At 45.7% G+C, this 25,475-nt stretch overlaps 1 protein-coding gene across 1 annotated transcript in view; it reads left to right on the top strand.

The window, feature by feature from the left end:
- Nucleotides 1-24,765: 24,765 nt before the first annotated feature.
- The window catches only part of LOC146207384 (uncharacterized), a 76,275-nt gene continuing 75,565 nt past the window's right edge, over nt 24,766-25,475 (top strand). The window contains exon 1 of the mRNA XM_084587103.1: nt 24,766-25,066. The gene's annotated coding sequence lies outside the window, so the exon portion shown is untranslated. The remainder of the gene's footprint in view (nt 25,067-25,475) is intronic.

The following is a 25,475-nucleotide window of genomic DNA, read 5'->3' on the forward strand; positions in this document are numbered from 1 at the left end:
TTCTGGAAACTGCTTCGAAGCGTGGGACGAAATGCGCGCGACCGGGCCGAAAATGAAGGCCCAACTACGAGGGTAACGAAAGATGCAGTTATGTGCACTGAACGCCGCTCCGAATGTAGAACTACGCAATAGAACCACGCCTACTAATACATACAACGCGAACGTTACGAGTAGAGTTTTATGACACCTCCGCAGCAACACTACGTAAGGCAGATGCTTGTATCGGTACTTTGTCCATTTATATGACCCTGGTCATTGGCATTCAGCTACAGCAATGGCCTTTTTTTACGTGCTGCTAGAGAGCTGTGTTCTACGGCGACTAAATCTGTGCTGGAACGGCGCTTGCGAAGTGGTTTAGCATTATGCGAGATAGAACAGAAGAGACTGCGGAAAGACGAGGAAGTTAGCACGATGTTTCGCATCGCTATTGTCCACACGAGGGAGGGAAACAAAGGCAAAAAAGAGAGTGAAAACGAGCGTCAGCTCACTTGATAACTTTTCAGAACGTGAGAAGATGCTTTATATATTTATGCATAGAAACCAGCCACCAGCACACAAAGAAACAGCGATAAATATTTCTCATTATTTTATGCGTTCTCGTCATTATTTTAGCAAGGTGAAGAAGAAAAAGAGCGAAAAAGAAACGAAATACATTTAACTTCTCAACTGACGCATTATAATTTAGTTGCTAATGTTCCAACAAATAGAGAAAATTAAAAAATAAACAAGGATTTCATACACCTATATATTTAATTTAGCTTACTACCAAGGCCACATGATAATGTTTCAATGAATCCCTGCTCACTGCGGGCTCCATGGAAACGCCAGGCAGATGTTGAAGCAAAAAGTGCCCTCAGCAATGGCCTCCAAACAGCTGTGCCTTTTCCAAGATACGACGTGTCTTCAAATCAATTATATGAAGAAGGCTACGGCAGCTTCCTGGGCCCAGCCAGACGCCCGACACATCCGTCTAAGAAGGCGCGATCGATTATTAACTTTTTATGTTCCGCGTGAAATTCCGCACCATCATGCACGCTAGTTACATAAACTGCGTTTAAACGTGGCATTCACGCGCAGGTACTTGCATACAATTGGACGGGTGGACTCACCGGAATGTTCAACTTGTGGCATCCTCGAGACTGTGTACCATATATTTTTGGTGTGTCCATTGTATGCGCATGAAAGAAATGTGCTAGCCGTTTCCTTGAAGCGTTTGGACAAGTGGCTTCTGTCGGAGAAACTGCTGCTGGGCGCTTCGCAGGACAAGGGGAAGGGTGTCCAGACAGTGCGGGTTCTTTGTCGTTTTTTTGTGCGCCACCGGACTCGATTCGCGCTTATAAAGCGAACTGTCGTGCCTGTATATTTTTTCATATGCCTTCTCCAACATCGTCACCCATCAAGATCCTCTTTCTTCTCCCCTTCTCCTTCCCCAGCGCAGAGTAGCAGGCCAGATTTGAATCACTCCGGCCAACCTCTCTGCATTTCATTTCAATAAGTCCATCTATCTGTTAGCTTACTACAGTTGCTATACTGTGTCCACAACCTCGGAAGAAACGATCAACAGAATGCTCGGCCGAATGGAAGTCTGACGTAAAGGCCAATAGCCAGTAGATTTAGTTGCGGCAGATTAGTTACGTCGAATACGGGAAGGCGGTCTAAATAGTTGTCAAACTGTTAAAAATCTCACTTCTATAACTTCCGGCAAAATCCCGAGGCAAGAGCTTATCGCTAATCTGAACTGAAGTAAAGTGTCGGTGCCACGAACCATAAATACGTCAGCAAGCTGCAGCCCTTTTGCTGTATAGATCATCCCGTTTCGGTCGCGCCGAAAGTCAGCCTTCCGGAGGAAGCCTTCCTAGCCGCAGTGGGCGTCATCTTGCAGCTGCCAGAGCAGGAGTCAGAGTGATACGGTGAATGACACGAAAATGACCTAATAAAAAGAAAACTGCGTAAAAGAGTGAAGGATTCAGCAGGCAGATGCCTGAAAGCGCGTGGCGTCGAAAGCGGCACCGCACTTTGGGGGTAGCAGTGTAAATTAAAGGCGCACTTTGGCCGAAAACAGGGCGAAAAGGCAGCGGGAAGCCGTTGAGAAGATTGAAAAGCTCGCGAATATCGCGTCGCACCACGCGACACGTCCCCTTCCTGCCGAAAATAGCGGCGGCTTGCCGCAGCATCACCGTGCAAAAGGCCTGTAGAGGCGTGGCGTAATAGGAGGTGGAGGGGGCATGGCGGCGCCATGAGTTCGGAAGAGACCGACAGGCCTCGCACGTCTTGTGTTCGCCGGCTGGGTTTGAACCCCGGCCGCAACACCGTTATGCGCGGCCGTCGACTCCCGCGACACCCACTAGGCTTGGGTCGGAGGGGAGTTAGTGGGGGGTGGGAGGGGAGGAGCGAACTTTTCGCCTTTCCTGTACTGTTTTCCTTTTTTAGGCCTCTGCGCAAGTTTTCTTTCTGGTTCACAGATGATCTCGCCCGGGGATTCTCGGAAGTGGCGTCGAGATGACTGACGAGGCCGGAAGTCGTTGTTTAATCAGGCGTCTCGAGCACCGCGCGGTTTTTTAATGACCCGACCACCCCGAATTTTGGAGCCCGCTACGAATTCGACGCTCTCCGGCGAAGGCCGCTCAGCTTTATGAAAGCTATAGGCGTCAGGTAGTCAGCGACTAAATTCACAAAACCTACATCTCTTTTTTATCTCCACGGAATAAATCTCTACACAGTATACTGAACATCAGCTATGGTGTAAGTTCAAAAGAGGAGTTTTTATACTCTATTTTCAACAACGTATCAAGTGAAATGAGTTTGCAAATGAATTTGGGGTGAGAATAAGTCAACTTTCAAGTGTGGAAGGCGAAATTCTGGTCTCAGAATGTTTTTCTTATTTCAAGTGTGGAAGGCGAAATTCTGGTCTCAGAACTTTTTTTCTCTCTTTTCTTGATCCAAGGTCTCCAAAGAGACCAGTGCCACGGCCGCTAAATAGAAACGAGCAAGAAAGTTTCAATTGAGAGCCGTGCCAGTACACTGGAGCTTGTTTTTGCGCATTATTTTGCACGACACGCCGCGTATAATAGAATGAACAATGTATTTGATCTGGGGCAAGTTCTTTGCATGCAGGCTTAGTTTGTTGCTAACTGATGAGTGCCGATGATACACCGGCCAATTATGAAGCATTCGTAATGTGTGCAAAGGCTTGTGAAATCAAGTCTGGATTACCAAATACTTGTTTTTGCTTGGAAAAGGAAATGAGGGAGGGTGGGGGGGGGGGGGGGGGGGAAGGGGCGTTGCTACAAGCTGTGCAATATCGTTGATACCTATCGCAGCTGATCAACTTTGTTGATAAGAACAAAAAGCCATTATCACACAGCGCACACATGACCACCCTTTTCATTTGTTGGGCAATCCGTCATACACAGAAATTTGAAGTTGTCGATGACTTAACTTCCATAAATTAAGTTCTGTGGTCCAAGATTCGAGCACACGCCCAGACCAACTTCTAATGTTCTGCAGACGAGAGCGCCACCTATCTGCCTGGCGTCAACCGTCAGAGACGTTAACCTCGTGTCCTGTCATGTCCTGTGTGACTCTATAAATATCCAAATTGATTGTCGCGCAGTGGCCTCACAGTAAGGTCTACTGAGGGTGTTCATCAATCTCCTTCAAAACAACGAGCTGACGCGAAGAATTTCAATAATAACATGAATAGTAAACTACAAGTGCTGGAGTGTCATGCGTTCACCTTCGCATAAAGTTCGGTGCCTGTCTAACTGTACCAAAAAGAAAGAAAGAAAGAAAGAAAGAAAGAAAGAAAGAAAGAAAGAAAGAAAGAAAGAAAGAAAGAAAGAAAGAAAGAAAGAAAGAAAGAAAGAAAGAAAGAAAGAAAGAAAGAAAGAAAGAAAGAAAGAAAGAAACTTTCGGAAGTATCAGTTGCCCTTAATGCTTTCTGCTGCTCGTGCACCTGTCGTAAACCGCGAAAGCAAGAGATTGTCACTTGAAACCTTCCGGCCTGTTTCAGGTCTAATCATTGCCTTTCTTAAGGCGAAAAGCAAATATTTTAAAAACCATAAAAGTCAAGATGTCGTCGGCGTTTCATGTTTATATTTCCATTAGCGTCAGGGGGATATATTAACTACACTTCATGCGAGACGTCTCATCAGTTTCTATTGCTTTTCAAAATGTCGTAGTTAAAATATTCCTGTCTCATGGGTCACGTTTGCTTAGGTAAGCATAGTATGAACGTTCGGTCTTTGATAGTAAGCCCTTTCCAAATATCCCACCAACGCTAAGCAGCGGTAACCTTTAGCTAGATAGGATACGTTATGTGATCCTTACAGAAAACGACGGAACACAATATGGAACACATGAAACCATTTTCCATGCAACGCCAATATTTTATCACTAACGTTCCAACACAGATTTTCTGTCGGTTCTCATTACGAAGAAATCACGAGGAGAATATCATTACGAGAAAAGTTTTTAATCCCGCGCAGTTCAGACCGTGCCCCTCAAAATGTTAGCAACTTAATCTACAATAGCTTTGCAATAGCACCGCAGCGCGCTGATTTAATTAGCTTACTTTAACGAGACATGCGTCTATTCGCTTGTATATTCCAATTTCAGCGCAGGAATACTGTTACGCCAGCTTTTAGAAAGTTAGCTCTACTCCTCTCATCTACCGCAAACATAGTCTTCATCGTCTTGCCCAGATATGAGACCCTATGCTATCGCCGCAGCCGATCACGCCTCGTGTAAAACTGCAACACGCTCGCGCGCTGAGCAGTGAATATCCTCGTCTGCATGTAGTTCTATCTGCACCGATCCTTCATACACAGACGCCATCTTGCTAAAGACAGAGACCGCATTCTTGCCAGACAGGCTGCCAAGGACATGGAATAACGAGAAGCTAAACTATCCCATTGCCGAGAAGCTCACAAAATGCGAAGTTAGCATGAAGCGGCAGCGCAGCGACTGCGGCCGATATGCCTAATACTCGCGAAATTCGGTTCAACGACAGTTGAGTCTCCGCATTTCTTTCGTAGTTTTACTACTGCCAAAATGTAAACCCGATACCGGACTTTAAGTTAGCAAAAAGTTTCGTGGCATTAATTAATTATTTATTTATTCGTTTATTCATTCATTCATTCATTCATTCATTCATTAATTCATTCATTCATTCATTCGGGCCGCATCATCTTAGTAAGCACCAGAGTACAGACCGTATAAGTTTTTTCAGGTCTTTTCTAAGCAACGCATCAACACACATCCTGTTATAACGAGCGGCTACCCCCAACAATAGCCCGATATGCCAGGCATGTGCATTCAACATAACTATATTAAGTGGTATAGGCAGATCACAGGTTAATAGGCATGCGAAAGTAAGTACATTCATCTTGGCTACCTTCAAACTTGGATGCCTTCGAGCTGATGCATAAGTGGCTGAACGTCCCTTTTCATTTCCTTGAAGACCATCCTCTGCTACTACTACTACTACTACTACTACTACTACTACTACTACTACTACTACTACTACTACTACTACTACTACTACTGCAACTCTTACAATACTACTGCTAATAATCCACTATTACCCCTATCACTGCTACTACTGCAGCTACTACTAGCCTATACTGCAGCCATCCCGGCCGTGGCGGCTGATTTTCGATGGAAGTTGCGCGATTTCAGTAGGCAATTTCCGGTGTCCACCTACACTAGGGTCCCTAGAAATATTGCTAGTCTGTCGTCCGCCAGCCGCGGCGGGGGCTGCCGCTGAATGATTGCCGCGGTGGCGCTGCGGTGAACCGGAGTGCGCCACTGCTGACGGAGCAGACGACGCGCGCGCCCGTGCGCTTCGAAATGCATTCGCTGCATGCTCATGTCAGGTGCCTTGTACATGCGATGCCGCTCTTTAGTCTTTGATTTCAGTTTAGCCGTAATATTGAATTCGCAGCCGAGTAGTTGGCATAACCACGGATGCGACTTTTTTTTTTTCGTGAGCGAAGTTTTGCGCGCATGCCCCTGAGCCGATGTAGAAACGAAGCTGCTTTTTATACCCTATTATCCTGCTGAAGCTACCGCCGTGCCGTATTGTAATGAAGACTTTTGAGGATTTTGTGCAAATAATTGCGCTTGCATGGAGAACTATACCAGACGCACATTCTAGGCTCCAAGGACCATGTGTGCGAGCAACAGAGCGCTGTCGCCGGCGTTTTCATTTATAGTTTCATCTTAACTTCTTCGGACGTTTAGCTAAGTTATAACACGTATGTAGAACTAGAAACTTTCGGATGCATGCACAATTAAAGCACGCAAGATGGGACCCCGAGCCCTTCAAATCGCACCGCGCTTCAGGCAAACTGCTGATAGGCATTCTTTGGTACTTAGGAAGCCTAGTAGCCACTCATCAGAATATGCCATCACTTTTGTTGACTTCCGTTTTGCAACCTCTAAAACATATTTTAACAGCCAGCTGTTAGTTGAGAGGGCACTAACACTTCTTTCAAACTCTGTCCTTGAAGGTGTTCATTTTCATTTTTCATTTCACCGAGAGCTTTTACCAGTTTTGCCACCTTGTCCTTCGATCGTACGACAAACTGCTCGAGACATAGAAGTCTGTTTCTTAATTTTTTCTTCTTCTTGACAAGGTGTTCTGAGTTAACTTTCGCAAGTATTTGCAGGTTATATGCATGTTGCATCAGAAATAATGGTAGTTCGTCGCAAATTAAGCAACGCCCATTGTAGGTGGAAAAGGTCTTGGTAATAGGCTTCAATCCGCTGCCAGGACACAAGCTGAGTTTTGCAATGTCCTGAATAAGATTAATTACCTCTTCTGTCGACTTTACAGCTATCTCCATGACTTTGTTTCCTCGAATGCACACAGCAGCATTCATGGCAGCTTCACCACTGCGATGGAACAGAACTCGCCGATGGCAATTGCCTCCGGAGATTCGTCCTCGCTTGAGTGGCACTATGCGAATGTTCATTGTTCAACATCAGAAAGATCGACATTTGTCCCCAGTGGCGGTGGCATGCAGCTTTCTGCATTCCTGGAGAAGGCTCACGTCACACGATCCACCACCGCTGTATTCTTGAACTGGCTCCACTGATGCTTCAGGATCAGTGCACTTTTTTTCTTTCTCTGCAGGTCTCCCTGCTGACTGTTTTTGCTCGTACAAGTTGCGCTCCTTTCTCTTGAGAGGCAGGGGTTTCAACAAGTATTTTGGAGTGTCAGGAAACAGCGTTGAGATGGCATCCTTCGTGAGTTGCGTAACATCCCGTGGAATCTCAATTACCTTTACCTGTCTTGAAACTTCGCTCAATAAAGCAGGGTTTGAAGGGTCGCTCACAAACGTCAACACTAGCTTATTCGTGTTACAGTAATGTGAGGGCAACCCCGATCCGGATCATCCAATATTTATATCAACGTCCAGATTTCCTGTCTGCAACTCACAAAATAATGAGGAAGATATTCACCACTTGTGGGTTTGCCCGCACTGAAGCCGACAATATCGGCACCTGACGGCAGTGGGCCTTTCACCGAGCAACCCATCTTCGTACATTGCTTGCACGCAAGGGCCTTATCATCGTTCTCTCTTGAATTTTATTAGAACACAGCCAGTCTATTTTCTTTCATTTATTACGCCTTTTAATTTTCGTTTTACATATTCATTTATGACCTAGCTGAGGCAATATACAATGTTATTGGCTTTGCCACCGCGCTTGATGTTGCGCTCCCACTCTTGCCTCTTCCCTGCGTCTTTCGGTGTCCTGAAGAGAGAACATTTCACCTTGCACGAGCGCTACCCGTCTTGCACCCGGGCAAGAAACACGTGCTATCACGCTTACCCCGTTTCTGGACATGACGCGATCACATATCCATAAAAAGGCACACTTGCACACATGCTAGCTAATTTGCGCGCATTCCGGCTCGCGAGCGAAAAAAAGTGCACGTGGTGCACGAGCCTTGTCACGGCACCAACGGATCAGCGCGGCGCAGATTCGCAGTACGGCACAACCGCCACAGCACCACGTACACAACGCGACCACGCTCCGAATGCGTACAGCGCCCCCTGCGCTTTCATCCGGGAAGCGGCCAACCGGTTCCATAGGGAACCCCGCTCGGACGGCAGACTAGCAAATACTTCTAGGGACTCTACCTACACGACGTGTCTCATGGCCTGAGTATCTTTGAGGCATTAAGCCTCATAAACAAACCAAATTACTGTTACACTGATACTACCGCGACTACCACTGCCTACTACTACTACTACTACTACTACTACTACTACTACTACTACTACTACTACTACTACTACTACTACTACTACTACTACTACTACTACTACTACTACTGCTGCTGCTGCTGCCGCTGCCGCTGCCGCTACCGCTACTACTACTACTACTGCTACTACTGCTACTACTACTACTACTACTGCTACTACTGCTGCTGCTGCTGCTGCTGCTGCTGCTACTACTACTACTACTACTACTACTACTACTACTACTACTACTACTACTACCACTACTACTACCACCACCACTACTACTACTACTACTACTACTACTACTACTACTACTACAACTACTACTACTACTACTACTACTACTACTACTACTACTACTACTACTACTACTACTACTACTACCACCACCACCACCACCACCACCACCACCACCACCACCACCACCACCACTACTACTACCACTACTACTACTACTACTACACTACTACTACTACTACTACTACTACTACTACTACTACTACTACTACTACTACTACTACTACTACTACTGGTGCGACTATTACCTTCACCGCAATAGGATGGCCCCGACATGACTGAGGTGATTTGAATGACATTGCTTGAAGCGTAGACACTTGTGGCGATGTTCCTTGGCAATGCGTCGCGCGATGCCACTTATCCATCAACTTTCGTTTCCGTTGGCACACCCAAATGAAGCGACGGAACTCGGCGATAAAGCGGCGCGTTGCCAGTGTTAATCTATCAGCACCATCTCGTCGCTTGGCAAACTCGGAGAATCAGGGTACTATAATTATGCTAGAACCCCGGTTTTAAGACTAACCAATTCAGTACGATAAAAAGCACCGATGAACATTCTGGCATTTCTGGCATGGCATTTCTAACGGGCACCGCACAGTGGGTCCCAACTACTATACGGGCAGATACTTGCAAGAAGTGACTTCTCCCACTCCTTTCCACAATATTTAACAATGTATAGCTTCATCATTTCATATCCATTATTCCTACCAAGTCTGCACTGAGTTATCTCAATGCTCACATAAGCGTGGCTCAGACAAAGCGAGCATCTGCACGGTTTTTCACTTAAACCGCGTTAGGTAAAACAAACATCGCTCGCAAATTAGCTTTCCGTACCCACAAAGCCTTCTGCGGTTACCTAGTCTCACAAGCTGCTTCCCAGTGATGTGCGAGATTTTCGATAGACCCAGAACTTGAGCCCCTGAGTGACGCGATAAGTGGTAGTGGTTTGGCGGAGCTCAGCTCATTGCACGATATCATTTCTCGGCGTGTCGCCACGAATGGCAGCCACATGCGGTTAGCGCTAAAAAGTCAACGCTGCAATTTGCGGCTTGATTTATGCTGCTGAAATGCCAACGAGCCCCTGACTCATTACTGTGGCGACATGGGGCGGTCTTACAACGATGCTGCTTATCTCTGCTCCGACGTCAATTGCGCTGGAGATCCGCAGTTTAAAGCGTTAGGAGAGCCAGGCGCAAGAACGCCTTTGTTAGATTAAGCCGGCCTCTGCAAGCAGTCAGAACTGTTCAAATTTACACTTCCCTATAACAATAAGAAAATAGCCCGCTACAGTAGACTTTAAAATGATTAATTAGGATCAAGCTGAACACGGATGATCCCGCGAGTCTCGTATGATGGAGTGTGACGAAGGTTTTATTTTACAAGCAGACTTCTGCGGGCGTGAATGACGGCGATTCCGGAGCTTCACGAGTGACTCGGATGTCGCCTCGGCCAACCAAGTACATCCTTCTCCAGCTGGCATGCGCCTCGACTCTGCGTTCCAGGGAGCGACAAGTGTTCTACGACAAGACGAAAGACAGCATGCGTCGTGCGGCATATTTGCAGACACCTCGTATGATGTACTCTCACTACTCGCGAGTGCTGAGGAAAAGATTAATAGAGCTGAGGTCGCATTTCTTTCTCCGTTTCCTCTGGCGCGAATGAATGCATGAATGAGTGACGTCACTCACAGAAACGGATAAGGCGACGTTCCCTCCCTCCCCCCTCCCACACACACACATTTTTTTCCCTCCGCGACACACTAGCTGTACGCCTGGCAAAGCTCCCTCGTCTTGCTGTTAGTAAAATGGGGCCATGAGAGAGCAGCGTAATTACAACAATTTTTGAATGTCGATGGACTAAGCCTGCGGTTTAATACGTATCCGATAGATATCTGAGCAAATCATTCTGTGGAATCCCCTGTACTTGATTAAAAATAGAATCGAAAGAGTAAAAAAAAAAGCATATATCTTGAGAGCAGAAATTCATTTATGTACTGAACATTGCACGAAGCACAAAAGGAACAGAATGAAATTTTAAAAGGAAATAACACTGTTTTTGGACTACAACGTGCAATATGTATGCAAATGTGAGAGGTCATTTATCATTATTTAATATATCAGCGATCACTATGATGTCATGACCCTCCCCCCCCCCCCCCCCCCCCCCCCCCGCCTCCTTCAAAATAAGACCATGTAGAAAGAACATGTAGATTACCAGGCGTGACAAGGAATTTCCATCATTATTCTATGTAAGGCCATTTAGGTGTTTTGTGTGGCTTATCTGCGAATATATTTCGTCCCCCTTTCCGTTTAGCTTGGGTTTGCTCACAATTTTCATTACCAGCTTTTTTCCCCTTCTAATTCAGTTACACCATTAAAGCTGCCATAGATTCAGCGAGGACCGGCGCACGTAAATTCACTATATGTACATTAACCACGTCTATTACAAATCAATTTCAATATGTTGTTTGAGTAAGCCAGCCCTCTTAGTTTTTTATGAGAGTGCGGTATATTTCAGACGCGAACAAAATATTCTCGGCATCCGCATTCCTTATCTAACGCATGCGAACTTGAGAAAACGCAGGAACTCTGCTCTCTGTGGGTTCAGATATACATTATCCTTTATTTCTGTTATTCTCTCGTTTATCTCTTCCATTCTTTTCTCTCCTGTGTACCCTGGTCGACGCGTGCGCCTAGATAATCTCGGACTTCATTTTCCTCCTCCTCCACCTCACTCTGGGTCGCATCATCTTTGCTTCTCTTTCTTGAACAGACGGCAGCCAGCTTCTAAGCGACCTTCTTCTTCCGACTTTCTTTCTCCCCTCTTTCTCTGTTCTGCGTTCTCTCTCTGCTCCCACTCAGCACCGCTGGCTGCTGCTTATCGGAGCGTGAGCGATAGTTTGGACAGTGAACTGAGACGTGAACTAATCAAATCGCTGCTGCTCGCTTCTCTGCATCGCAGCCCTCCTTGCTCTGCGGTTTGCTTCCTTGTGTACTTGCTCATTGTTTGCTTTCCTCCAGCGAGCCTCCATCGCATCCTCCTCCAACATGTCGTTTCCCTGCCGTCTACTCCAGTTGGTTTTTCTCTCTCACGTCCGTGTGCGGGGTTGTGGCTGCGCCCCTTGCTTACTCTTTATCACCCTCCCACGAGCTTCCTTGGTCCTTCTCACCCCCTTCCCCTCAGTTCTCATCCTTCCCTTCCGAAGAGCCTGGGCGCGTCGATCAATTCCGGGCTGTAGACCCGCCGCTGACGTTTTCACTCTAGCGCGAGGCTGCTCGCGTTGTTCGAACCAACCGACTGAGTCGCCGTTGAGTCTGTATGTGTGAAAACGGCTGACGCCTTCATGCAGTCACAAGTCCATTTCGCTCCCGCCGACAGAGGGGAATAAAATACCGAGTGGCGGTGAAGATAGAGGGCGAGAAGCGGGAGGGGTCCGGATGCTGTTAGCTTTTTCTGCTGGGGAAAGCGAAAGAGAAAATGTTCCTTTTCCAAGTCGGGCAGTCTCAGAGTCCTGAATTGTTTGGCGAACCAGATAACGCCAATTGATGTTGTCAGCAAAACACACGAGAAAGTGTGAATTTCCTCTTCAGCCCTTGCCACGCCCACTACCCTCTTGGCTTGCTTAGGAACCCTTCCAAAGCCAGAATATTTCAGATTTTGCTGAGTCGTAGCATTTTTTTTTTTTTTTTTCAGATCTACGTCTAACCAGCTGAAAGAAAGTATAGAAGGAGACACGTATGTCATGTGCCGACGTTCTCGTGCTGCGTCTGTTCATTTTGGACTGCACGTGCTCGGTCCCATTTGCGCTAGTGATCTCCATTGCATTCGTATGACATATCAAGCATTTCAACCGCAGAGACAGGCACTCTCCTGGACCAAAGTTAATTAGGAACCCACGCGCGTTTGGCGACGTCAGTCTTCATTCGCAACTCCGTTCTTTGGAGGTTGGATTTTTCAGACCGCTGAGCTTGCTAAGGCAGCTACTGAAAGATAAGCCATCTTCTCGTTGCACTGGAACTTCTATCTTTTTTTTTTTTTTGCCTCAACTGATACCACTTCTTCCAGTAGTCTCCTTTCTGTAGTCGCGGTAGGGGCAAAAATAATTTTTCTTGTGCTGAGTGATTGTCATTTATTCTCCCCGAAATTAGATATCGATCGTGCGGTGAGACAGACGAGGCTTTGATGACTGCATTTTTGAAAGGGTTTTAGTGAGGAAATATTGTTCTTGGATGTTATTTTGTGACATGCAATCTTGAACAGGTCACAATCAGACACGTGAAAAAATCTTGCTGCATCTATCGCAGTGTTCAGAGAAGTGAACAACCCGGATGAGTTGAGCTCAAAAAACGTGGATACCTGGCACTGTTCAGGGAGCGCATTACGAGAAAAGGAACATTGTTCGAGATACCCTGCGAGGAGACTTTTTATTGGACATAATAAAACGTCATCAACGTTTTCGAAGCAGGTTAATCATGGCAGCTATCACCACACAATATTTGACACGAATGTGGCGTGAGTAGTGCCTTTTGCTAATCCGACGTCCAAAAATTGAAGGGCAAGAGAGCATGATCGGATATCATGGATATACAGTGAAAAAGCACGGTAGTTTAGGCTAGTTGGTTGCTATCCATGGTGAACAAAAAAATTTTCCGCCGCACAAAAGGGTAAGGAACAAACAAGGCAGGGCCGGTATAGCACCCGTCCTGTTTTGTTTGTTGCTTACGCTAGTGTCGATGTCTCATTTTCGCTGCGAATAATTATTTTCACCATGTATAACGTAAAGGCCGACACACTGCAATACACCACCCGCGCTTACACGATGGTGTAGGGACGAGGAAAAAAGGTCATGACAGCTGCTGAAAACGGTTGTGGTCATCTTGACTTACTGGCTCACTCATGCTGATCGGTTGTACACGATAGTATGGTACCCTTTACAGGTAACGTGTCTCGATACCAGCGCCCCTTTACTCTACTGTACGGGTATTCTAAATTATCACGAATTCCCAATCTCCTTAGGCAGGACAACCATTGTCTCTTCAGGGCACAACGCCATACTTTGCGGTTGTCATTACACTTCTCCCTTTTTGAGAAGCTGGAAAACGTTGGCTTAATAAAGATTTGTTGGCTTTGGTGCTTTTAAAGAACGCTGAGAAGTTAGCTTTATAAACATTACCCAATTATGACGACAAAGACCAAGAATGGAGCTGCTTTTTTTTTATTTATATAAGCCTGAAAGACCGAGAAGAAAACATATGCTGCCACTCCCGATTAATTTTGCAGTTACCTGCTCTGTATAGACTCATTTCCTTTTTTCTTCATGCAGACCTTATACTTGGTACTGCACTGTTAATCATTTAAATGCGATGACCATTGAGTCTATTGCGGTGTACACTTGATTTCAGTCTAGAGGCATATTATTAATGCTTTATTTTTTTTATTATTCAGCAGTGCCAGTTGCTTTTTGGTAGCCAAAGCAGGAGCGTTATACGCATACCTCTGTATTGCATTAGTCGTGCAGAAATATTACGAAGCGTGCTTCGGCGCTTGAAAATCAACAGCCCATTCTCTATAGAAGATATGGTGGTTTATTGGGCTAGTACGCGAGTGCGCTAGCGGCACGTGTAAAAAGTATTTCCTACTTTTCGCCATTTTAGACATGAAAAGAGTTTAATTGCCGAAACGTGCTCCCTAATTTTATGGCCGAGTCTCTACATGGCGATCCAGCAAAGCAAGAAGACGCGAGCACAGAATGAGAATGAACACGCTGGGTTTCGAACAAGCAAAACATAAAAAAAAAAAAATAGATAGGACAGCATATAAGAAAGAATCCCGATTTGTCAAGCAGACCATCCGAAAGCCCATTCCCTTCAAATATCGTTTAGAAAAAAAAAAGGAAAAAATGGTATGCTTTCGTTCGGCACTGAGAGTCACGAGTGTCGCGTTATGTTTGCTGCGTGTTCCACGCGTTGTGCTACATTAATGTTTGTAGTGGTGAAATTTTTATTTTTGTATGGTGGTTGGTTTGTCTATTTATGAGGTGCAACGTCCCAAAGCGACTCGAGCTATGGAGACGGCGTAGTGGAGGGCTCCGGAAATTTAGACCACCTGAAGTTCTTTAGCGTGCACTGACATCGCACACACACGGGTACCTTGCTTTTCGCCTGCATTGAAAAGTGGCTACCAAGACCGTAATTTGACTCCAGCAGTCGAGTGCCGCAACCACTACAACACCACGGTGGAACTATTTTTTATGATTTTTGCCGACGATAGTCCGCATTATTTTAGACTCGCTGCTTTCGGCAGAATTAAAGCGCCTGGAGTTCAGGTCGCCTCAGTAAATTATTGATGAACACGTGTATCTATACGTTTTACATAAGTTGTTCGGGGGCACTCTGGACCACTGAAATGCAGTGAGGTGAAAGCCTTTGTAGTGCGGCGGTTCGTACCCCTCCACTACGGCACCTCTCTCTCTTTCTTTTTTAACTCCCACCTTCCTTGTGTTCCTTACGGCTCGGTTCAGGTGTCCGCGGGGAATTGTGACCGATACGGCGCCTTTTCTTTCCCCTAAACCAACTTGAAACGCCGCCGACGCCTGCTGTAATGCGTCTGCTTCTCTATGCTGTGTGGTGCGGCGTTGGAGGAAGCACTAATGAAAGGCGCCGCACGGACGCCTGGATCTGACGCCCGGCGGGATCAGCTTCGTATATGTGTGAATTGTCTGGTGGCATCACGGCCAGTTGCAACGTCATGAGTGGATATGACGTCATTAGGACGTCATTTCTGTTTTAGAAGTGGTCGGACGTGACGTCTTTATAATACATCATCTGATGGGACGTCGTGATGACGTCACATCGGTCATGATGTGACGACCGATTATGTCATTATGTGATGACGTCGTAGTCAGTCATCTCTATTGCCTATGACTAGTTAGTCATGACGGACTAATAAGTACTAGTTACTGGCAGTTAGTCATTAGTACTAGTTAGTTATTAGTTTGTGATTAGTACTGATTAGTGACTAATTAGCCATTATTCATAACTATTGCTAGTACTAGTTAAGATGTGACGTGGTTGTGGCCGGACGGACATGGTCATGTCCGCGAATATAAGCCATTAAAAACATTCGACTTAATAAACCGAAGTGCTTTCTTTTTCGTGCATTCAGGATAGTTAATGTCAACTTGAATGTGCGGTTCAGAAACGACGTGTACACATTCCAGAAATGAATGCACCAGCCCGCCGCTCAATTCTCCCTCTCCACTAGTGTAGTGTGAGCTGTTAACGTAATATTACTTAGAACTGCTTGAGACGACTTCTTGTCAGTTAAAGCAACTGCAATTTTTTCAGGTGCAAATCTGCCTAATGCCCTAATGTATTATTAATCTAAAGGCAGTACACCTAATGCATTATGTTTAGGCAAAGGCACCTACATGTAGTGACATAAAATTAGTTTTGCTTAAGAACAAAACTGATGGATTTGATGGGCATTTCCTTTGAATAATAAATTATTTTTAGGCAAAGGCCTCTAAATATAATGGCATAAAATTAATTTTGCTTAAGAGAAAAACTGATAGATTCGATGGGCAGTTCAAACATATAAACTCTATTTCCTTGAATAGTGAATTCTACTTCACTTTTATCCGACTCTCTTTTTGCATTTCTAGAAGGATTAATCACGAAAATGACAGAACGTGTCGAGGCTATGTCAAGAGCGTTACATTTAAATGTCGCAGCCTCAGCTCTACACGAGAGCGCTATGCATCATAAGAACGATGATGAGCTCGGGAAGAAGTGCATTACAAGAAAAGAAAAAAAAAAGCCATCTGTGAAAATGTAAAAAAAAAACAAAAAAAAAACAAGAAGGGCATATCTCCGCACCGGAAGCTGAAAGAGAAGGAGTTGGTAAAAAAAGAAGAAAGAAAAAGAAACAAGAGGAAAAAAAACGTGGAAAGGAATAAGTTTTGAAGCATAATCGCACAGGCACGCCCGGCATCCGAGCAGGCGTTATCAGCTTGCAGGGCAGACCAACTTCCATACTTTCTTTGTGTTTTTTTCTTTCTCTCTGTCTAGCTCTGGTGCCGACATGCCGCACGCCGAGCGGCACAGAAGCCGTTAATGACGCTGAACCCGCGGCACATCTGCAGCGATGGCGCGCAGTAAAAAGACCGGGAGCCCATAACGTCGTCGCGGGCCGCCGAAGCTCCGTCTTCGCAGCGGAGGCCCGGCGAGGCTCGCGAAAAACGAGTCGCTCGGATCCGGAGGCGAGCTCGCCAGCCCAGCTAGATGGCAAGACTTATATACTGCAGAGACGGCGAGGCTTCTTCCTTTAACTGCACAATCGCAGAGAACGGCGTTAGAGAAAGAGATAACAAAGAAAAGATCACACTGCTTGTTGTCGTTGTTTTTTATACTCTGTTAGAGGCCAGGATTCGCGGTACGGTCGTAACTTCTCAAAGTAGTGACGTCAACAGTAGGTGATGACCAATGGGGGGCTTGAGAGTTGGGGCTATATTGTTGCGCCACTTACGGAGAATTCGCCCGTACGGGTGTAATGTGAGAGTTGCATTTTGCTCGGGCCGCTTGAGAGTAATGAATGAAGCTCAAAAAAAAGATCATATTGCGGTTGTTGTCCTATAAGGTTTCACCTTCCACTGAAGTCTGACATTTGCACTACGGTCACATAAAAATAGTGACGTCAGCACGCGGGGTGATGGCCAACGGCGACCATAGCTACATCACTTGCGTACGGCGTGCCCATTACAACTGCGATGTGAGCATCTTTTAAAATCATATGACATGACGCTTGGCAAGGTTGCCTGCTCACGATTTTCGTGATGTCGCCCCGAATCATGGATTACTATTTTTTTTTTTCAATCCCTTATTCCCAAGTGTGTCCGAAGCTATCAGGCCAGCACCAGCCCATTGAAAGACCCAATGTGAAAAAAGGCGTTTTCGTCTGGGCAACAACGCTTTTTTTTTACTTTTTTCTTGGGGGGGGGGGGGGGGGGGGGGGGGGGGGGGTTACATCTTGACGGTAATTGGCAGAAACATTTGCTAACAGCAGTTCGGTTCGGTTGCAGGCAGCCCAGACCGTGAATATTAATGACCTTAAATAATTAAAAAAAAAAAACACCTGCAAGCAGGCAGCGTATGGACAAGAGGGGGCGAGGTCCGCTTTGAGTCGTTTGAAAACGACCCTCCCGTTGAAAGCGCGACCAGCTTAGCGAAGAAAAATGAAATGAAATATCCATCAGGCGATACGAAGCCATAGAGAGATCCGTCAGAAAAAAAGAAATGATAGGCCACAATGTAAGCCCAGCGGGTTGCAAAATGTTAGAACTTTTTTAACAGACAACCCTTATTTTATATACCAACTAGAAAATGATGTGGCATGGTTTCTGAAAAGGACGCACTGTGGCAACTGGCTTCTAGTGCAGTACAGCCACCCAGCTGAAAAAGAAAAAACAAAGATGTATAATAATCCAGTGAGCCGTTTAAAATGTAGCCGATGAAATTCGGAGGTTGCATTAGGTGAACGATGATGCCAGTTCGGGCTGTAGTTAGAACCCGCTATAACCACGTCGCCGCAGCAGCCAACCGTATCGCTTGAGCTGACCAGCTTACTTATATGGCTAGCAGACTGCAAGAAGAATGGCTGCGCGCTGCGCTTCTGAGGGTTTCCCTAAGCGAATTATGTTGGTGGACACAGCTATAAACATGAGCCCCTGCCTGGTTAGTGTCACTAGTTTCGTAAACCAGGTTTCTTTTCTTGATCATCATCCAATTTTCCCTATATGTGGCCAGCTGCAGATCGTTCCAAGTCGGAAAAAACTACAGAAAATTTTCTGTTGTTACGACAGAATTTCTCTGCGGTTTTTGACGGGAAAGCTGTTCTGACAACAGAACGTTCTGTAGTAACATCAGAAATTTTTGTAGTTACAACAAAAAAGCGCTACAGAACTACAGACAACAGAAATATACTACAGAAAAACAACAGAACTGCAGAAAAACCTGACGTTTACGACAGAGCTACACAATATTTTGTCGTATTTTTGACACGGTTCTGTAGTATTTTTTTTTTCGACTGGGTTATTCCGGTAAATTTTCCATTTTTTTACTCTGACTGGTTCTCGGCAGCCCACGATCATGAGTTGATTTCCTTATTATCCTCTCCGACAATCTGCCGGACCACTGCCTATCAGTTCAGTGGATTGCATGTCTCCATATCTTTTTTTTTTTTTTTTGGTTTAGGATTTATGGGGTTTAACGTCCCAATGAGACTCAGGTTATAGAGACGCCGTAGTGGAGAGCTCAAAATCATTTCGACCACCAAGCCGGGTTATTGTGCACTGACATCGCACGGTACACTGGCGCCTACCATCGAAACGTAGATGCCGCCGCCAGGATCGAATCTGGTCCCCCGGATCACCATTCGAATTTCTTCTTTTTCAAGCCACCTCAGAAATCTCCAACCAGTGTCTGTTAGTCCTTCACGGTTCTTTCTTTGCGTCCCTTGATATGTTGCATGTCTCATTTCCCATTCAATCGCCTGCCGAACTATTATCCTCATTCCTGACGTTCTTACATCGAAGCCGTTTCGTTATGTACTACGTTTGTTTTCATTAAATTAATTTAAATACATGATATCTATTCAACGTGACCGCGGCCACTAAATCTCCTTTGCTCATTTTTTCCTAATTTATGACCAAGGATATATGACATTTTTAAACCGAAAAAAAAAAGATACGAAATAGAAAAAGCGCAGGCCCATTCTCCATATTATTATTTTTTTTTTTTCTGGGGAGGGGGGGGGGGGGGGGTGAGTCAGCTTTTTACCAATTGCAAGTAAGGAGCTTATGGAGCCTTTCTGAAAGTGAACTCAGCAGCACGAATAAGTTCATTTAAAATTAGGGCAGCAAAAAAGAGACGAAGACAATTTCGAGCGCGAAAAACCTGTAGTCGAAAACTAGATGCTAACTAAAGAATTAAATGACTAATATATAGAAAGCAATGCCGACCACTGCTTTTGGTCCCCTTCGCGTTGTCTTTTTTAATGACATCTGCCTGAGTAGATTCAGAACAAGGAAAAAAAAGCCGGCATGTATACGCCCTTTATTGCAGCATATATGAATTGAAGGCATATTTAGAACACAACCTTAGCGTCCATATGCCACAATATTTATCATCACCACATGAAGTGTACAATCTATATTCGCCTACGCAGTTCGCCTGACTGTCACTTTTGCGCGTTCCAAGCGATAATTTACAATTCTATTATTTTATTTTTATACAATAATACTTTTCTTTTTTCGCACCACCTCCGGCTCGAGCTAATGTAATAAAGGCTTAGTAAAGACCAAATTATTTGGCCTCCACTGTACTTTTGATATATTCTTTCCAAACGACAGCAACTGAAGGGACTAAGCTGTTTTATACTTGCCTGGTCACCTTTATTGTCAATTCCGTGCAGGTGACCAATTCCGTGCAATTCCGTTGTCAATCTCAACTCTTAAGAGAAGATTCGACGGAGATTTTTCTTCCATGCTTCTAAGAGGGAAATTTGCTCCTGGAGCCACTACCGGTTTTCAGTTCCTTCCGAATCCTTCGTGTACGTATAGCTCAAGATAAAGCATTGAGAAATAGTGACAAACGACGACGGCGTGTTGCTTAGTTTCAGGTAAGCACCACAGATACTATATCATACCGACATTTAATTTTTAATTAACCAATCCTCGTCAAGGAACATATGTGATCGTCAGTTGTACCTAACAAAATCGCGTACGTAGATCTGCGCTCCTATGACACAAACATTGCAGAAGCAAATCGGAAGAAGTGCTAGAGCTTGTTCCTCTCGATCCCCGCCCTTGTGTCTGCACGTATAGCCATGACCGCTACGAAAGGACGTTACGCCTATGCCATCGCCGCCCTGACAGGCATCGCCCACGCCCAAATATACCTTGCACGCCCAGTGCAGTGGTTCCTGAGCAGAAAAAGGCCGACAAGGGTGGATGCACGACAGCTGTCAAGACACTGACGCCGTAACTCACTGTTAAGAGCTGGCACCGCCCGGCTGCACATTTACAAATCGTCGCTGGTGTGACATGTGACCTTCCGTTTGTCAGGTTCTCTGTATTGGAACCGCACCGTAAGGAGTACCGATCCTTCTGAAAGGAGCGAGGAGGTGTTTAAAATTGTGAATTTTTAAAATGCAAAATGAATAAAATATACGGCATCCAAATGCTTCTCACTAGCGTTCCACCCCCCCCCCCCCCCCTCTCCTTCCTTAAAAAAAAAAGATGTACTCTATGCTGAATGTTTACAACTTGTATCCTAAACCAATAAAGGCCGGCTAAAAGTTCTTGATGAAAAGTTGTAAATGCTGGGCGGCACTCAGAGGTCAAAGGCGGAAAATGGCGCAGCGCTCTCATTTGAGAGAGACGCTGCAAAGAAATACGTCTCCTGTGGCGATCTTTGCAGAGTTTCGCATCCTATTGCGTGCGGTTCTCAAGTTTGCAACAGCAACGTCCACGACAGCCAGAGCCAAAATCCTAGTAGCCCAGCGTAAACCCCTGACTCAGCCGCATTGCGGTCTCACTGGCAACGTACATACATACACGTCTGCCAAGATGGCCTCTAACGCCGCCGCACAGCTATCGAGTTTTTACGTTCTGGCCCAGCTGAAGCAAAGAGTGCAGAGGGGAACGGGGCAGACACATCGAGAAGCCCGTGAGCGATCGCCGTTGGCTCTCCTCCGAGAAATCCCACCCGCGGGGACTGACGGCGTAATGACTGGGCCGACTGGGCTCAAATGTGGCCTGCTCTCTTCCGTTTCGCCGGGCGACTCACGCTGTACAGGGTGTGGTATCTGTTTCTGTTGGGGGAGCGCCTCTTTTCTGGCGATGTCTGCTTCTATCGTTTTGATGTGTCCGCGCCTTTTTTCGGGTTCTCCCCCAAAGTCGAAGGGTCAGAGCGCACGCGTCACGCAACTCTGAAGTCGACCAGGCCACTCCCGCGGCCGGACGAGCCACGGAGAATCCGTCGGCTGCGGGCGCACCCCGACACATGTCTTGGAGACGTTCCGGCTCCTCGGGTCGTCGACTGTGGCGACGCGTGTCGAATTCCACCCGACGCTCCCTACATACGCTCGGTGAATTGGGGCCGCCGTGGGGCCCAAGGACATTCCGCTACTTCAGTCCGACAAGCGCCTATCCGTAAAGAACATTCTTTTTGCAGTGGTAGGGGCTTTATTTGCAATAAAAAAATGCAGTGTATGTATATGGTTCTGGGAAATTTCTGGCAGCTAGGCCACTGTGTGGCGCCACGCCACTAGATCCAGCCTATGGCTCTGCAGTCGATAAGCGCCTATTCGTAAAGAACATTCCCTTTGTGATGGTATTGGCTTTCTTCCATCTTCCTGGAAAATGCCTGGCAGCAGGCAGCAGTGTGGGACCATTCATATGTCGACCCAGTTGGTTAGTGTGATCAGTGTGGAACTGGCCCACGCGCTTTTGATTTTGGTACTTTCGTTAGACGGTAGGTGATGCTGGTACCATGTTTCTTGATTCGGAAATCATTGATGTACGCCGCATTGCAGTACGGTTGATGCCTTACCTGAAGTATTGTCCATGTATGGAGGCAAGAGTAAAAACATTTGTATTTTCAGTTGCCTAAATGGAAGAAAAAGCAAAACGAACGAAGTAGCTTTTGATCTGCATTGTTGTTTTCCTACAGGGCTAAATCAACCTTTTTGTTTTTTTGTACAATACGTGTTGACTGCGGCATCCAATCGAAAAGCAACGCATGCTATTATCGTGGGACCCAGTCATGGTAATAAAATGTGAGCAGTATGGCGTATAGTGTTTCTCTCATCATGCTGTAGGAGGTGTCGGGCCACCTAGCAGTAGCCAGGGCAGGAAAGCAGCGTATCTAAAGCAGCGCGGTGAAAGGTGGAAATGTTCCTTGGGTGTGTTGCCGTGGACGAACGTAAAAACAGGTTCAGAAGCTAATGAAGAAAGAGTAGCAATGCGAACATACAAGTCTGGCTCCCGCGTAGCGCACTTGGAGCGCGTCTAGCCAATTAAGCTCCTAATTAAAAGCCCGAACGTTAACAAATATCAGATCGCATGAACGTCGCCCCGAAAGGAAGAAAACAAGAAGAAATAAAGGTTTTTCGCTCCATATATTTCTGTAGTGCATGCAAAAAAAAAAAGTATTTCTTACCGACTATAATGTCCTTGGCGAAAGGACAAGCAGTTTAGCGCCTGATCTGGTCTTGAAGCGTGTTTTGAACTCCCCTGCTCCTGACACGTCTGGACGTAGGAGATAGTGCGGGATGAACGGCTGAAAAGAATCTATTTAGAGCTTCGTCAGACCAGAAAACTGAAATTTAACAAATCAATGACAACTACATGGCACAAACCAATTTCAAAATTGAATCTATCCAAAGAGTAATTCTTATTACCTACCAAAACATTCTATTTAACAGGAATTTTTCGTCGAAATCAGCACTCAAATGCACATTAGCATTTTTTTAGCACAGGCAAACGAAAATTCAGTACTCTCTTCCAGTGGAAAATAATAACAATAAAAACGCTTGAATTCAGGATGTTTACCCAATTTATCAAAAGCTAAGCCCACATATATAAAGCGGCGCAAGCAAGGTACGCCCGAAAGAAGGCTTTCTCAATATTTCTTAACCATGCTTGAATGTCATATATTTCGGAAGGATAAAAAAAAACAAGTAATTAAATAAAACATTAGCTTGAGAGGCTAGACTTTGCCCAAACTAAATGGGGATGAAATCACCTGCCGCTTTTCTTGAGTCACTCAGCTTCCTTTGTTCAGAGAATGTTGAATATACAAAAAAAAAAAAAAAAACACCGCAGCTAAAATGTACTCTCGATTGAGTGTTGTTTTTCTTTTTTCAATGCTTCGCTGCTATTCCTTCATTTATTACTTTATTTTCGTGCGGTTTTTCAAACTTGCGAAGGAAAAAGGTTTGGGAAGTTCTTTTATTTCCTCACGGCACAAGTGAAAGATGAAGCTCAGCGATGGAACATTCCTTCTTTTTTGCGCGCTGATTGCTCAGCAGGCGAAACATAAGCTGCTGTGTAAGCTCCCAAAGCAGTTCCTAATTCATCACAATAAAAACCGTACGTTTTTTTTTTTTTTTTTTTTTTTTTTTTTTGCTGGCTAACAAGGAGATATGATGTGCACTTCGGCAACCAACGAAGAAAGAAGTGTTGCTTTTCGAGCATCACAAAAAAATACTTTCGCATTCATGTACGACCAGAAACGTAGACTCAAAACTCCTTTAATTTGGCAACTGCATATAGTTAATTTTTTCAGCTGAGTGTCGTGAAATATTCTCCGTCGCTTTCTTGGTCAGGCATAAGACACCAGACATGATTTATTTCGAACCTGCTTGCAGGTACCAGCAAGATATTTACCAGAGCATATTTTTGTGCAAATAATGTTCTTAACTAGTTCCGACACCAGTTTTATGTGATATGTGTGGCGTGCTTAATGTTACAGTCTCACTGCTCTTTCCAGGCGCCTTATTCTGCTCACAGCGCAAAGTATCAAATTGTGCCAAGCCTTAGATAGCATGTTGTTTTTTATTTTTGTTTTTTTAGAGTGACTCGGGATAAGAAATTTAAAAATGTGTGCATTTGCTACACCAGCCCTTGAGGTTCTGCTGAATTTTCCTTTCCACGAAAACGTAAGATTCTTAAGTGATATCTTGGGACACGTACGGAGAAAGAGGGAAAAAGAAAAAAGAGGAAACACTGATCGGCACGTTCCACCACACTGCTTCGCAAGTTTAACAAGACCTCCCTTCAGGACGATAATGTCAATCAGCTCCATTAAAAACCTACTGGCTTCCCACGGCCGACGTATCTGTTGAAGGCTCCTTCCTGCCTTCAACAACCGTATATCCCGCAAACCGCATATTCGAGAGGACGCCGTTCACTAACAGCACAGCCCAACCCAGGGGCCTGGACGCATACGCGCCGCCGTCTCGCCGCGCCCGTTTCCTCCAATCTTTCTCATTTTCTTTTCTTTTTTTCTTTTCCTCTTCATCCGCCCTACTCTGATCCTAGGCTGAGAGGAGGGAAGGACGGAGAGATAGAGGGGGGAAGGGTCGTCCTCCTCTCGGCACCCGGCTCCGCAGTCGGAGCGGCCCACGGAGGAGCAGCAGTGAGCCGCGGGTGGGACGCCGAGGCGGATGCGGCACTCGTCTCGTCTACGCGCGCCGCGAGCATCGCCGCCACGCTGCTTCGTAGCCTCTTCCTCCTGTGGTTCGGGTCGACGGGGCGCGCGCGCCCCGAGGCTACGTGTCATGTCCTCCCGCGAAAACGGACCGCCGTGTGAACTGCAGACGTGGAATACGACGACCATGGCTCGCGATGTGCGTAGTCCGGGTGACCGTGTTGTGGATGGGTGCTGCTGGTTCCGGAACTAGGGACGTGGTGTCCTGCTTTTCCTAAAGGGCAAGGCTGCTTCCGCACGAAGGTGGGAGTGCGTGTATGCATGGTTCTTTCAACGCTTGTCCCACGTAATGCCTTCGCGTCCCGTTGATTCGAATGAGTTGAGAAACGCGACGTGCAGATATGGCGCGGCAGATATAGCCATGAAACAACTCGGGATGAAAAAGATTGTTAAGGAGCAAATAGTAACTAGAAAGAAAATCAATATAAACATGTCCAGAGTTGCATCTTGCCGGTTTAGTTACCACGGTTTAGGATATTGGAAGGAGGTTGCTTAAACATGTAAGACCAATAATGAAAGGGCACAACCCGCCTCGTGCACCGAAGAGCTTAACTTCAAGACTCTGTTCGTTTCGCGTATAATCCACGACATTCGCCGTCATAAAGAAGATAGGTCTCTCTAATAACAGAGAAGTTCCACAGTGCATGCCTCC

This window comes from Amblyomma maculatum, chromosome 1 (assembly GCF_055883805.1).
Source record: "Amblyomma maculatum isolate TAMU_Amacu chromosome 1, ASM5588380v1, whole genome shotgun sequence".
Classification (NCBI taxonomy): Eukaryota; Metazoa; Arthropoda; class Arachnida; order Ixodida; family Ixodidae; genus Amblyomma; species Amblyomma maculatum.